The following is a 14,474-nucleotide window of genomic DNA, read 5'->3' on the forward strand; positions in this document are numbered from 1 at the left end:
GTTTAACAGCAATGGCAGGCGCAGCAAAGAGCACAACGATACCAGGCAGCCGAGGAGGGAGCAATGTGGACACCAGGCAGCTACGAACACCAGGCGGCTCAGGAGCGAGGTGGAGCGACCGGTTCTGATCAGGTCAGGACGGTCACAGCTCCTTACTGCACGTTCCAATCCTTATGTCTTTCTGTGGGAGGGAGGAGCAGCTGGGAGACGGGAGCGGGGTTGCGAGGTCTGGGGATGCCAGAGGGCTGCGGGGGAGAGGCCGTGGGGGAGCAGGAGAGGCACAACAAATGGCACGATAACAATGCAGGACGGGGTCGGGGGGCACAATCTGGCAAAAGCGGCGATACCAGGCAAAGAGGAGCAGTATTATTAAATGAAATGGGCAGATCAAAACAACTTGAAAGCAATGGCAGGCGCAGCAGTGAGCACAATACAAATGACGAGATGGGCAAATCAAAGCAGCTTAACAGCAATGGCAGGCGCAGCAATGAGCACAACGATACCAGGCAGCCCAGGCGGGAGCAATGTGGACACCAGGCAGCCAAGAACACCAGGCGGCTCAGGAGCGAGGTGGAGCGACCGGTTCTGATCAGGTCAGGACGGTCCTTATTATTATTTACTAACGTGGAAAAAACGCGCTGTTCATTATTATTTACTAACGTGGAAAAACCGCGCTGTTCAGCTTTAAAATTGAACACGCATAAGCGATCACAGCAAGGTCTTTTTTTACATTTCCCAAGAACACATTTAACTAGTGTTGTCACCATTGTGCGCTGTGGTGATTGGTTCTCACCAGAATGCATTCTGTAGGCGGGGAATACAGATGAACTATATTTCCCAGACGCCCGGGCATTTTTTCGTCATGATGATTTGTTCATTAGGGCAACGAATCCTGGGTTGGTGCCTCCCCGAAGAGCTCAGTTTCAGCTCGATGTACCAACGGACATGTAAGGGCCAGTTCTAAATGTGTTCCTGCACAAGCATTGTGTGAGAGCAACGTTTATGTGATACGCGTAGACTTTGCTGCAAAAGTATGTGCGTTGTGATTTTTGGCGGCATAGCTGTACACAGAGATGCTTTGAAGTACATGTCAATCCAGAAGGGGTTGACCACTTTTCACACAAGAGTTTGATTGAATACAAGACACTGAGCAAACAATAAGCATTGATTGAGACCGCAACATTATACTGCCACATCACATTGCCGGGAGATACGCAGCTCGCATTACAGGTAGAGCGCGTCACGACCCTTAGGCAGAATTCATTAAGAGATGTAGTAGGATCTAGCGGTTGGCTAAGAAAGTGGTAATATATGTGTGCGGGCGTACTGATGCATGTACGACACTTAAGAGCCATTATAAAACCCTGACTGAGCATTATTGCTTTATTGTTCCTTTTTTGAGGCAGACAAAATAAGGTCCAGGTTTATCGAGTATGTAGGGAATTCCTCCTGTAAGAGGATGCAATTTAATTACGTACGCATAAGATGGTAAACAGACATAGAAGCAGAGCAGCCTTTATGCTCTTTCAGAATGGATGCGTTTGTTTTACCCAGAAGTAGAGGCTAGCAGTTAGTTTGGATATAAATTGTACGAAAAGTGGTAGTTAAATAAATGTAACAGAGATGCTGCACAGGTGAAAGACTTGTTGTCTGCGCTACACTGTACATACTTTTCTCCATTTTTATCTACAGAGTGGGGCCTCTTTTATCTGAGCCGTGGCCAGGTGAGGTGTTTCTCAATAAGATTCCAGGCATTAACAACATGGTTTGAACGATGGAAACACAGGTTTCACATTAGATCTATATATGAGTGTTTCATATGACACTTTTCCTCACAGACATATATTTATATATACATGTTTTCACAGGTGACAATTGCATCCAGTGGTTTGGGGAGGACCAACACGCCTGAAGTCCAGGTTTTATTGGTTGTATTTGTTCCAACCCTTTTGATATCTTGTTTTGTAACACGTTTTTCACATACGCAGTAGCAAATTCTATGCAGTGGTCCTGAAGAAAGCCGCTGCACGAGTAAATGTCCAGTTGGCTGAAACATGTGGACCCTTTTTCGGCAGTTATTTTGTTAAAACTGTTCTTGCACTGTTTTTAGTTTGAAGACCGAGGGATAGCTATTAAATAATTTTTCTCTGGGAATTAAATTTGAACAATTACTTCCCTTGGATAACTATTTTACCTCATCATACTGGTTAGAACAATCGAAAGAGAGCTCATTTGAAAACATCCGCAAGCTCCCTTCTGTTAGACGGAAGGTTGTAGCCCTTGGTCACTTTATAGGATCCCAGATGATGAAGCATGTCACCTAGGTGAGTGACGGGAATCCGTTCTCCGTGGAGGATTTTTCGTGAGGTGGTATGTCGCTTAGGCCCAGATGCATTAAACAAAAATCCGCTCGCAAAGGGGCAGATTCTCAGAATCTGCCCTTTTGCGACCGGAATTTTTGCATTTGGGATGCATCATCCCAAATGCAAAAATCGCAAATTGAGAATTCGCTAAATTGCGATTATTTGCATTTAAGGAATCTCAAATTGAGATTCCTTAAATGCAATGCATGAAAGTTTTCAAAATAGCGAATTCGCTAATAGGGCACGCAAATTACCATGAAGTACAACTTCATGGTAATTTGAAAAAACTTTGAAAAATGCACTAAAGAGCATTTTTCAAAGTTTCATGTTGCGCACACACATGCCCTAAGGGCATGTGTGTGCACAACATATGTGCACAGATCAATTCCAGGGGTGCAACAGGGTGTCCTTTGGACACCCCTTCACCCTTGAAATCGCAATCTCAATTTGCGATTAGCTAATTGCGATTCGCAAATGGAGATTGTCTTCCCATTCATTCCTATGGGCCTCTAGGCCCATAGGAATGAATGGGGAGGTATTCCTTAATTGCGACTTGCAATTTGCGAGTTGCAATTAAGGAATTCTAAGAAATCGCTATTTTTTTAGTGATTTCTTGATGCATTCCATTTTGCTATTCCTTAATAGCGAATCGGTATTTTTCGCTATTAAGGAATCGCAAAATGGGTTGTTGATGCATCTGGGGGTTAGTCTTCACAAGTAGAAATATATTTCCCTCCCGCTAGTCTTCCTGTCTATGGGCTCATTGTATTTTTGTTAGGCTGCATGGACCTTTTAGACCTGTGGACCCCTTTGGTGATTATCATGTTACAAATGGGGAAGTGGTCCACGCCAGGTCTTTAAATGTTCCCTTAGACCGTCCTTCTTCGCTAGTTTATTACTAAAAATGAGGGGTGCCAGCACACATCCTTGTTTAATGCCGCAGAAGGTTTGTATTTTTCTTCAGACATGGGATCCCTCTCCCAACTTTACACAAATCCAGGTATTTGAGTGGAGTTGGATTATTGCCTTTAAGAGGGCAGGAGGGATTCCCCATTTCTGCAGTTTATGCCATAGCAGACCCCTGGGCACCAGGTCTTTGACAGCTTTAAAGTCGACAAAGCAACAATGGAGTGGTATTCTTAGAACTGATGCTTTCTCCATCAATACAATCGTTTTTTTGCACTCCACACCACCCCAGTTCAGACATGGCCATATGCAAATCAGCCTTGACCCTGTGCCTCATGGGAACAGTCCAGCCCGAACTGCCAAGCCATGTCTTTCCTGGACCGGATTCAGGCATCCTAGGACCGGTTTCTGGCTATCAGCCGTCTTCAGCCAGGATAGTTCGACTCCAGTGGTGTGGAGAGCATGGGGCTCACGTCTGAGCATACCCATCCCACTCGGGGTGACAAATGCAAAACAACAGGTGATGGACAGAATGCAGAACAATGTCATACAGTCACCCCAGTACAGTGGGACAGGTATGCTCAGACGTGAGTCCCGTGCTCCCCATGCCACTGGAATCAAGCTATCCAGGCTGATGAGGGCTGAAAGCCCGAAACCGGTCCCTGGATGCTTGTTTCCAGTCCAGGGAGGACCTGGCTTGGCAATTCGGGCTGGACTGTTCCCATGGGGCACAGGGTCAAGACTGATTTGCATATTGCTGGGTTCAAACTGGAATGGCATGCTGAGCAAAAAGACGATGGATTTAGGCCCAGATCTCTGTACTGGGGTGAATGTATGACATTGTACTGCATTCTGTCCATCACCTGTTGTTTTTGCATTTGTCACGCCGAGTGGGACGGGTATGCTCAGACGTGAGTCCCGTGCTCTACATGCCACTGGAATCAAGCTATCCAGGCTGATGAGGGCTGAAAGCCCGAAACTGGTCCTTGGATGCTTGTTTCCAGTCCAGGGAGGACCTGGATTGGCAATTCGGGCTGGACTGTTCCCATGGGGCACAGAGTCAAGACTGATTTGCATATTGCTGGGTTCAAACTGGAATGGCATGGTGAGCAAAAAAACGATGGATTTAAGCCCAGATCTCTGTACTGGGGTGAATGTATGACATTGTTCTGCATTCTGTCCATCACCTGTTGTTTTTGCATTTGTCACCCCGAGTGGGACGGGTATGCTCAGACGTGAGTCCCGTGCTCTCCATGCCACTGGAATCAAGCTATCCAGGCTGATGAGGGCTGAAAGCCCGAAACCGGTCCTTGGATGCTTGTTTCCAGTCCAGGGAGGACCTGGCTTGGCAATTCGGGCTGGACTGTTCCCATGGGGCACAGGGTCAAGACTGATTTGCATATTGCTGGGTTCAAACTGGAATGGCATGGTGAGCAAAAAAACGATGGATTTAGGCCCAGATCTCTGTACTGGGGTGAATGTATGACAGTGTTCTGCATTCTGTCCATCACCTGTCGTTTTTGCATTGGTCACCCTGAGTGGGACGGGTATGCTCAGACGTGAGTCCCATGCTCTCCATGCCACTGGAATCAAGCTATCCAGGCTGATGAGGGCTGAAAGCCCGAAACCGGTCCTTGGATGCTTGTTTCCAGTCCAGGGAGGACCTGGCTTGGCAATTCGGGCTGGACTGTTCCCATGGGGCACAGGGTCAAGACTGATTTGCATATTGCTGGGTTCAAACTAGAATGGCATAGTGAGCAAAAAAACGATGGATTTAGGCCCAGATCTCTGTACTGGGGTGAATGTATGACATTGTTCTGCATTCTGTCCATCACCTGTTGTTTTTGCATTTGTCACCCCGAGTGGACGGGTATGCTCAGACGTGAGTCCCGTGCTCTCCATGCCACTGGAATCAAGCTATCCAGGCTGATGAGGGCTTAAAGCCCGAAACCAGTCCTTGGATGCTTGTTTCCAGTCCAGGGAGGACCTGGCTTGGCAATTCGGGCTGGACTGTTCCCATGAGGCACAGGGTCAAGACTGATTTGCATATTGCTGGGTTCAAACTGGAATGGCATGGTGAGCAAAAAAACGATGGATTTAGGCCCAGATCTCTGTACTGGGGTGAATGTATGACATTGTTCTGCATTCTGTCCATCACCTGTTGTTTTTGCACCTTTCAAGAGAGGAATTTCAGATCTGCTCAATGAATCGGTTCAAATGGATGTTTCATCAGCTGTGTGTGAGAACCAAATTCAAATGTTTCGTAAGGGGGCTGAGGCCTCACTGGAGAAAAAAACTCTAAAGAGGCCTTTTAGAAACTGTTTGACAATCCTGGCCGACCATAGAGAAGGTCCAGAAGCAGTGTGTCTATGGCGAGAGACTGCCGCCAAATGAACCTTTATGGAAGAATGAGACAGTCTTTTTTTGGCCAAAGACAAGAAATATGGAAGAACTTGATGAGGTTGAGACAAGAAAGGGTTGAAACCTTTCTGCTGACACCAAATACAGAATTGTTTCCATTTTAAACGGTGAGTCTTGTTAGTAGAAGGAGCTCTAGCCTGAGAGAGAACTTCCTTAACCTTCTTCGAGAGATCTATCCCAAGAAACTCTTGCTGCTCAAGAGCCATGCTGACAGGTTTAAGGAGCGAGGATCCGGATGCCAGACCTGGCCCTGGGACATTGTGAGAAGGTCCGGGACCATTTGTAGAAGCCGTGGAGGTTCCGGGGAGAGGAGGAGAAGTTCTGTGAACCAGAACTGCCTCGGCCAGTTTGGAGCTATCGGGACCATCTTGCACGGCTCCGTTTTGATCTTCCTGAGTATTCTTGGTATCAACGGAATGGGGGGAAAATCGTATACAAAGGAGTCTGATCAGGCTATCAAAAGCGCATTCCACAGCAATCTGCGATGTTGTTGCCTGCTGGCGTAGAAGGATTAGTTACTTACCTGTAATCCTAGTTCTCTTCCAGGGGTATACTCATCAAAGTCATAAGCACTGAATAGTCCCGCCCACTTGCAGGACCCCGGAGCAATAGCCAATAATATGCATATATCTACATATATATATATAAATACATATAAATACGCATAAAATAACCATATATATATATAGATAATATGCATATACATATACATATGCAGCCCAATATAACCATACTAGGCTAAAAAAAAAAAAATGCCACAATAGCCTGTAAAATCTTTACATTTGCTAAATAAAGACATATAAAAAACATTATATGATAATGTAAAGAAGAAAACACTGCCTAGGTTTTCTTTGAAACACACAACCTTTATTTTCAAAGGTAAAAACAGGAAGGATCATAGAGGCAGCTTTAGCCTAGATAGGCTGCATTGTAACAACAGAAAAATCTGGCGCCGTGCCTTTAAGACCTCTGTGAGCCTCCAGGCTCCCATCATGCACCACAGGTGACAGTTAGGTCAGTTATTTTGGACGGCGTATAACAGTGTGACAACTGCATGGGTAACATGTAAAAGAGACAGTTCTGGTATTCGTCCGGGGAGGCGGGTGGGTGTGCTTATGACTTTGATGAGTATACCCCTGGAAGAGAACTAGGATTACAGGTAAGTAATTAATCCTTCTCTTCCAGGGGATACTCATCAATAGTCATAAGCACTGAATAGAGTAGCAAGCCCATCCCATACCCTGCGGACCAATACCAGACTCTCTAAACGGTACACTCATATAGAAATTACCTAAACAAATTCCTCAGGGATGCCCGACCAACTTGGGCATCCGCTTGAGTATCAGAATCAAGGCAGTAATGGCGAGAAAAGGTGTGAACCGAACGCCATGTAGCTGCCTTACAAATGTCATGAACAGGAACATTTTTAAGCATTGCTATAGTAGCAGCCTTTCCTCTAGTGGAGTGAGCTCTCGGTCTACCCGTGAGCTGTTTTCGTGCCAACTGATAACATAACAAAATGCATGACACAATCCATCTAGAAATGGACCTCTTGGATGCAGGCAAGCCCGTATTCAGAGGACCGTAGTTCACAAACAGATGATCAGTCTTTCGAACACTCTTAGTTTTATCAAGGTAAAACTTCAAAACTCTTTTCAAATCCAAAGAGTGTAGAGCTTTTTCAGCTGAAGAGCTCGGATTAGCAAAAAAAGTAGGTAGTGTCACTGATTGGTTAATGTGAAAATCCGAGACTACCTTGGGAATGAATCTTGGATTAGTCAGAAGCACCACTCTATTCGCATGGAAAACGAGATAGGGTTCTGTAGCACAAAAGGCCTGAATCTCGCTCACCCTGCGCGCAGAAGTGATCGCTACAAGGAAGGACACCTTCCACGACAGATGTTGAAGGGAAGCCTTACGCATAGGTTCGAATGGAGGACCAATCAATTTAGACAAAACCACATTAAGCTCCCAAGGAGGTGAAGGAGCCCTCACGGGAGGATACACTTTCCTGAGACCCTCGAGAAAATCCTTCACAACTGGCATTTGAAAGAAAGACACCTGGGTAGGGGACTTTCGATATGCTGTTACTGCTGCCAGATGGACCTTAATAGAGGAATACTGTAAACCTGCTTTGGCCAAAGAAAGTAAGTATGGTAACAGTACCTGTTCCTGACCTCGAATCGGGTCATGTCCTTCAGCAGCACACCACATGAAAAACCGCTTCCACTTGAAAGCATACGTCTTTCTTGTAGAAGCTCTCCTTGCCTCTCTTAAAATGTGCATACAGTCCTGCGAGAGGCCTAGATGTCCATACTGGACGAACTCAGGAACCATACTGCTAGCTTCAGGGACAGCAGGTTGGGATGGAACACTCTGCCGTTCTCCCTCGTCAGCAGATCCGGACAGCAAGGAAGCCTCCTGTGCGGCACTTTGGATAGATGCAAGAGATCCGGGTACCACCATTGGTGAGGCCAATCCGGAGCCACCAGAATCATGTCTGTCTTCGACTTGTACAGTTTCTTGATCACCAAGGGAATGAGTGGAATCGGTGGAAAAGAGTAGAGTAATGTCTCTGACCAGTCCATCCATAGAGCATTCCCCTTGGACCCTCTTTGTGGGTACCTGGACGCGGCATTTTGCGTTGCCGGCGTCCGCGAAGAGATCGATTTCTGGTGATCCCCAGGCCTGGAAGACATCTCTTATCACTTCGTGTTTTAAGACCCAGTCGTGTGCTTCTGCGAAGTGTCTGCTTAGGTCGTCTGCTTGGACGTTGAGGACGCCGGGCAGATGGACAGCTGAAATTGTCATACCCCGAGCCAGAAGCCACTTCCAGATTGCTTGCGCTTCCAGCGACAGAGGTCTGGATCTCGTTCCGCCCTGCTTGTTCAGATAGTACATCGTTGTAGTATTGTCCGTCTGAACAAGCAGAGAGGATGACGTGAGAGCGGGAAAGAAAGCCTTGAGAGCCAGATGGACCGCTCTGAGTTCCAACATGTTTATGTGATACAGCCTTTCTTTCTCTGACCACACTCCTTGAACTTGAAGGAACCCCAGATGGGCGCCCCATCCCTGCAGGGACGCATCTGTCACCAGCGATCGTCTGGGCATGTCCTCTTGAAAAGGCACTCCCACTACCAGATGACTCCGCTGCATCCACCATCGAATGGAGATCCGTACTGACAGAAGTAGTGACAGCTTGTCCTCCCAACGGTTTGAAAACTGGGACCACTGATCCTCCAGCGACTGCTGCAGAGGTCTCATGTGCAGCCTGGCGTTCGGAACGAGGAAAATGCAAGACGCCATGGACCCTAGCAGAGACGAGATCTGTCTGGCCGTTGGTCGAGGATTCTTTAGTAAGGTTTGACACTTGAGGAGAATAGAGGATAGTCTCTCCTCCGAAGGATACGCTTTTGCGTCCTTTGAATCTAGAAGTGCGCCCAGATAGTGTATCCTCTGTGTGGGGTTTAGGATAGACTGTTTGAAGTACACGTGCAGTCCTAGCCTCCGCAGCTGATGTATGCAGAACGTGAGATGTTGCTGAAGCAGACTCGGGGACGCACTCTTTAGCAGCCAATCGTCTAGATAGGGATAGACGAAAATGTGTCTCTTCCTTAGGAAAGCCGCTACGACTGCCATGCACTTTGAGAAGGTGCGAGGAGCTGACTTTAGCCCGAAGGGCAAGACTGCGTACTGGTAATGACTGGTTGGTATGCAAAACCTTAGAAATTTCCGATGCTTTGGGATGATGGGGATGTGAAAATAAGCATCTTGAAGATCTATGGAGCACATCCAGTCCTTTTGATGCAGAAGTGGAAATATTTGATGTAACGCCAGCATTCTGAACTTTTCTCACCGAATGAACTGATTGAGGCGCCTGAGATCTAGTATGGGCCTGAACTCCTTGTTTGGACCTTTCTTTGGAACTAGAAAGTATCGGAGTAAATGCCTTGCCGACGCTGTGCCCTCGGGACCTCCTCGATAGCTTTCTTCAAGATTAACGTAGACACCTCCTGCTTTAAAAGATGAAGTTGATGGAACACAGACTTTTGAGGAGGAATGGAAGGTGGAGGAGACTTGAACCTGATTGCATATCCATTTTGCACAATATGCAGCACCCATTTGTCGTTTGTGATGTTTTTCCACTCGTCCAGGCAAAAACGAACACTTCCCCCCACCGGAGTGGGTAACGGGCTCAGGGGAAGCAAGCACTCACTGTTTTTGTTGCTGCTGCTTGTTTCCAGGTGGAGACCGTCTGGAAATGCCACCTCTTCCTCTACCAGGACCACGCTGGGAGAATTGAGATCTTCCCTGATTCTGCTGTGACGACCATTGAGGGGTTTGAACCCTCTGCTTGTTCTGTCTCCGACCATAAGGACGGTATTTTTTCTTAAAGCTGTCCTTTCTCTTCTCGAGACCAACAGCTCTCACAGTATCGAGCTCCGTCTTCATTCTTGACATCTCATCGTAAGCATGAGACCCAAAGAGCGATTTATCATTGAACGGCAAATTCAGAATTCGGTGTTGCGCTTCAGGTTTAAGACCCGTAAGCCTTAGCTAAGCTGAGCGTCTTGCACAGAGTCCATGGCATAGCCATGTGTAGACAAGTCGGAAGCATCTGCAGCTGCGCTAATCACCTGTTTAGCCACTAGCCCACCTTCATGAAGGATTTCCAGAAAATCATGCTTGTCTTCTTTTGGAAGTTTTTCTGCAAAGCGAGACAAGGAATCCCATAGAGAACGGTCATAGTGACCCAGTAAAGCGGAGGCGCTGGCAACCTTCATGTAGGAAGCAGAAGTGGCACACATTTTCTTTCCTACTGAGTCCATAGCTTTGCTGTCTTTATCGGGAGGCACAGAGGATGATGCCGCTCCTGTCTGATTTTTACGAGCCGCTGAGACGATGACTGAATCAGGTTGTGGCTCAGACCTCAGAAATAACGGATCATTGTCCGGAGCTTTATATTTCTTTGCGATCCGCGAAGGAACCGCTCCCAAGGATGCCGGTGTAGGAGAGTAGGGTCTGCAATCCTATGATCACCCAGATTTTTGCTTTTTGCTTCACTGGTTTACGACTTTCCCTGGCTGTGGGCCTGCTAATCAGACCCACAGCCTAGCTGTTCTCTCTAATCCAAATTGTACCCAGATACTGAATTGGCACTGGGCCCTCTCAAGTCCCTGTACCCAGGGCTGAGGTGCACCCAGAAGTCTCCCAGGGGCTGCAGCATGTATTATGCCACCCCTGGGCTGACTAACTAAATCAGACACAACTGGCTGCTTGACAGCTGGGGCAGAGTGGTGTACTCACCCTCTGCTGTAGATATAGTATTCCTATATCTAAACCTAGATGGACACACAGATCTCCTATCAGTCACTCCTATGGCAGGCCTTAACAATCCTGAAGGCAGAGTGCTTGGAATAGTGTGAGATAGTGCTCTGGCATGAGCTGAGCCTGTCTGCGGCTTTCGGGATCCATCCCTTAGCCGTTTCCATGATATCGCATACCATATACTCTTAAGTGCATTATAATCCTCGCGGTTATATGCCAACTCTGGTATCGCTTTATCAAAACATGTCGAGTAAAGTGTCATACGAATTGGAATACTAACCCCTCGCCAATTCTGGCGACAGGGTTAGCATTCCACCCTTCTAGAGGGACACAACATGTATGTAACCTGTAACCCCGGTTAAAGTCAGACAGAGCCTTAGCTCCACAAAATGGATGCTGCCACCGAGACACAAGTCTGCCCTCCTGCTGCTGGGAGTCCTCCCCGCCCAGGAGGCAAGGACAAAGGGTTTCCTGCCAGGGGCGGTGCCAGCACCGTCCCAGACAGGATTTTGTGTATTCTAGGTAGGCAGGGCTTTAGAGGAAGGTGACTGCAAGTGGCACCCCGGTGCTCACTGTGCATAGGCCGGCTTGAACCAGTTCCAGGGGCACTCCAGCCCCTGATCTGGGGAAAGCCCGCCAAAGGAGAGGGGTGTAACCACCCCCCTCCTAGTCCCACCCATAGGGCAGGACTTAGTCGCGTGCCAGCCCCTTTTTGCAGGATAAAGGTAGGAACTGGCCCCCTTCCAAATCAGATCATCTTTGAATCCTGAAACTACTTTCCACGAAAGGAACTCAAGACTCTTCCCAAGATTCTCCCTTGTGACTAAGGAGTAGTCACCCTGCAGCAGCAGGCACCAACCAAGCATCGCGGTTTGTTGCCAGTCTCTCCTTCGGATCAAGACTGCTCCAGCACGACGAGAACCGGCTTTCCTGGCACCTCTGACCTCAACCTACATCATCAGCCCAGCTGTGATCCGTGGGTGTGACGAGACCTCGAGGGACCGGCCATCTTCAGAACTGCACGACGCTTGTCCAGCACGACTCCCGAGTGACCCTCGACTGAGTGCTTTGGGGTAAGAGAAGCCCCGACCCTGAGCAGCTTCAGCCCCGAAGTTCAGCCCCCCTGCATCCACGAGATCTGCGTGGGGCCCTTCTGCTTTTTGCTGCTCACCGCGTTGTCCCGGTCGCTTGCCCGTTGGCTAGTGGCCCTCTCACGACGCTCCACGATGACAACTACTGCTGGTCTGGTTGCTCCAGACTAGCCCTTGCTCCCCTCCAAAAGAGGAGCACCCTGGGCCCTCCTGGTCCACTCAAGACGCCATTTTAGGTCCACCGCGTGGGCCTTGCATTTGCCAAGACTTGTTGCCCAATCCTGGGTCCAGCGACGTCGACAGCAAGTACCTTCGTGGGACAGCTCGCACCTCCATCCTGGTCGCCGACAACGCCTCCTGGTCCGAGAGACTGCAGAGCCCAGCAGCGCCCACTCACCTGGCTGAGGTGACTTCGTCCGGTGCCATCCTAGTGCCCACTCAAATCACTGGCTAGTGATTCAGAACTTGGTCCCCTCTGCTTACAGGTTTCTTCTTCCCTGATCCAGGCTTGGATCACTCCGAACTTTCTTCACTGGCCGCCTGCCAGCAACTCTTTCTTCAGGCTCCTGGATCTTCAACGAGGGTTTCCGACGCAACTTCAACCCTATGCAGCCGCAGCCCCTGGGCTAGGTAACCTGAGTACTCCGGTGCTCCAGCATAGTCCAACACCCTAAGTGTTCGGATCAACTCCCGTTTTCGACCCACCTAGTCGGGTTCGCCCGAGAACAGTAACTTTGCAACTGCTAGCCTCCATAGACTTTTTCCCGCCTTACGCGTGAGAGTTCCCACTCTGCACACGACGTCCACAGGCCTCCTGCATCTACTCCCAGTGTTTAGAATTGTAGGCCTAGCAATTCCTAAGTCTAGAAAAGTATTACTTACCTGCTAGCAAGTTCGCATTCCACTTACTGTGTATATGGTTTTTCGTGCCCCTAGGGCATTTGTGTAAATTGTGCGACTTAAAGTATTTTCTTAAGAGTTTTGTAATGTGCTTAGCTCTCTGACTCATAAAGAGTTCAGGGTAGACTTGTTATAAATAAATACCTGTTTATTTTCATAACAACTTGTGTGGTGTCCTTTCACTTGGTGTTCAAGGGGTAATGTGATGGTAAAACAGCTGGCTTAACACGCCCTCTAGAGTCTTAGCCTTAGACTGCTCGTATCCATGCTACTAGGATAGCTGGTCTATCAGGTTGACTTACAACCAATCATCAATAAGGGTTGTTTGGACTGATACATAGTGTTCACTAGAATAGTGAGCACTGCATATCAGGCCAACTTCTCAAATTGGTGAGCAGCGGTTGGGATTTGAGCTTGCTGTTTTACCACACATATCCTAAGAATATCTTGTGAAAGATCACATAAGTACTAAGGTACATATAACTTAGCTTAGAATACTCTGAGTTCTACTGAACCAGCTGTTGTAGCTCCTAAGGCCTAGCACACCCTAAACTACAACTTTAGCAAGGGATCAGTAGGCAAACATATAGTGTAGGTAAGTGCACCACTTACACCTCACTAGAAGAGCATGTCTACCTAAGGAGAATCTACTGAGACTCCCCTTGTGGATCTTGACCCTGCAGAGGTCAAATCAAGATATGCAGCTCTCAGTTTCCAGGAGATGAGACAAGTGTGTACCTCCAGGAAATTGAAACAGGGGTCTAACCCCACCATTCCCTTTCTGATAGGTCTCTTAGAGACATATGATGCGAGAAAGATTTCTCAGCTAGATGGGAATATGCCAGCCTTAGAGGGTACCACTGGGGATCCAGACCTCCACAACACTGTAAATGCAGTTGAGGAGGAGGAGCCTGAGGAACTCTCTGGGGATGAGGTAGACAAAGGTCTTGAGGTAGTCAGAAGGCTAACTAGGGCCAACATAGACTTGCTTGGGCTAGGATCTGGGGGACCCCCAGTACTGACCCTAAGTAGGCCTAACCTTGGAGTTAGGAGAGATAGATCTCTTTCTAGGGACTCAAATAGATCTCTGCACTCTGCTCTAATGCCTCTTCTCAGAGGAGAAGGAACTCTCCACAGAGGAGATTGACTTCCCCTCAGAGAATGGAGCATGAAGCCAGGATGAGACAGGCTACTCTGGGGATTGAAAGGGAAGAACTTGCCCTGGCCAAAGAAAAGCTTGCCTTTGCTAGAGAGCAGCTGATGAGTGGGTTAGCTCCCACTGGTGGCAGCAATCTCCCAAGAGATAGAGAGAAGGGTTTAGATACTAAACACCTGACAAAAATAGTGCCCCCCTTTAAGCAAGGGGATGACATCCAGAAATGGATGGCTGCTCTGGAGAGGGCCTGCACTGTGCAGGGCATTCCCCAGAGTCAGTGGGCAGCTATACTGCGGCTCTCCTTTGATG

The 14,474-nt window shown here is 48.0% G+C and overlaps 1 protein-coding gene across 7 annotated transcripts in view; it reads right to left on the reverse strand.

Annotated features, from left to right (window-relative positions):
* Window positions 1-14,474, reverse strand: part of DNAH8 (dynein axonemal heavy chain 8) — a 10,041,960-nt gene that overhangs the window by 8,701,589 nt on the left and 1,325,897 nt on the right. The gene's annotated exons all lie outside the window — the stretch shown is intronic.

Source organism: Lissotriton helveticus, chromosome 6 (genome assembly GCF_964261635.1).
Source record: "Lissotriton helveticus chromosome 6, aLisHel1.1, whole genome shotgun sequence".
Classification (NCBI taxonomy): domain Eukaryota; kingdom Metazoa; phylum Chordata; class Amphibia; order Caudata; family Salamandridae; genus Lissotriton; species Lissotriton helveticus.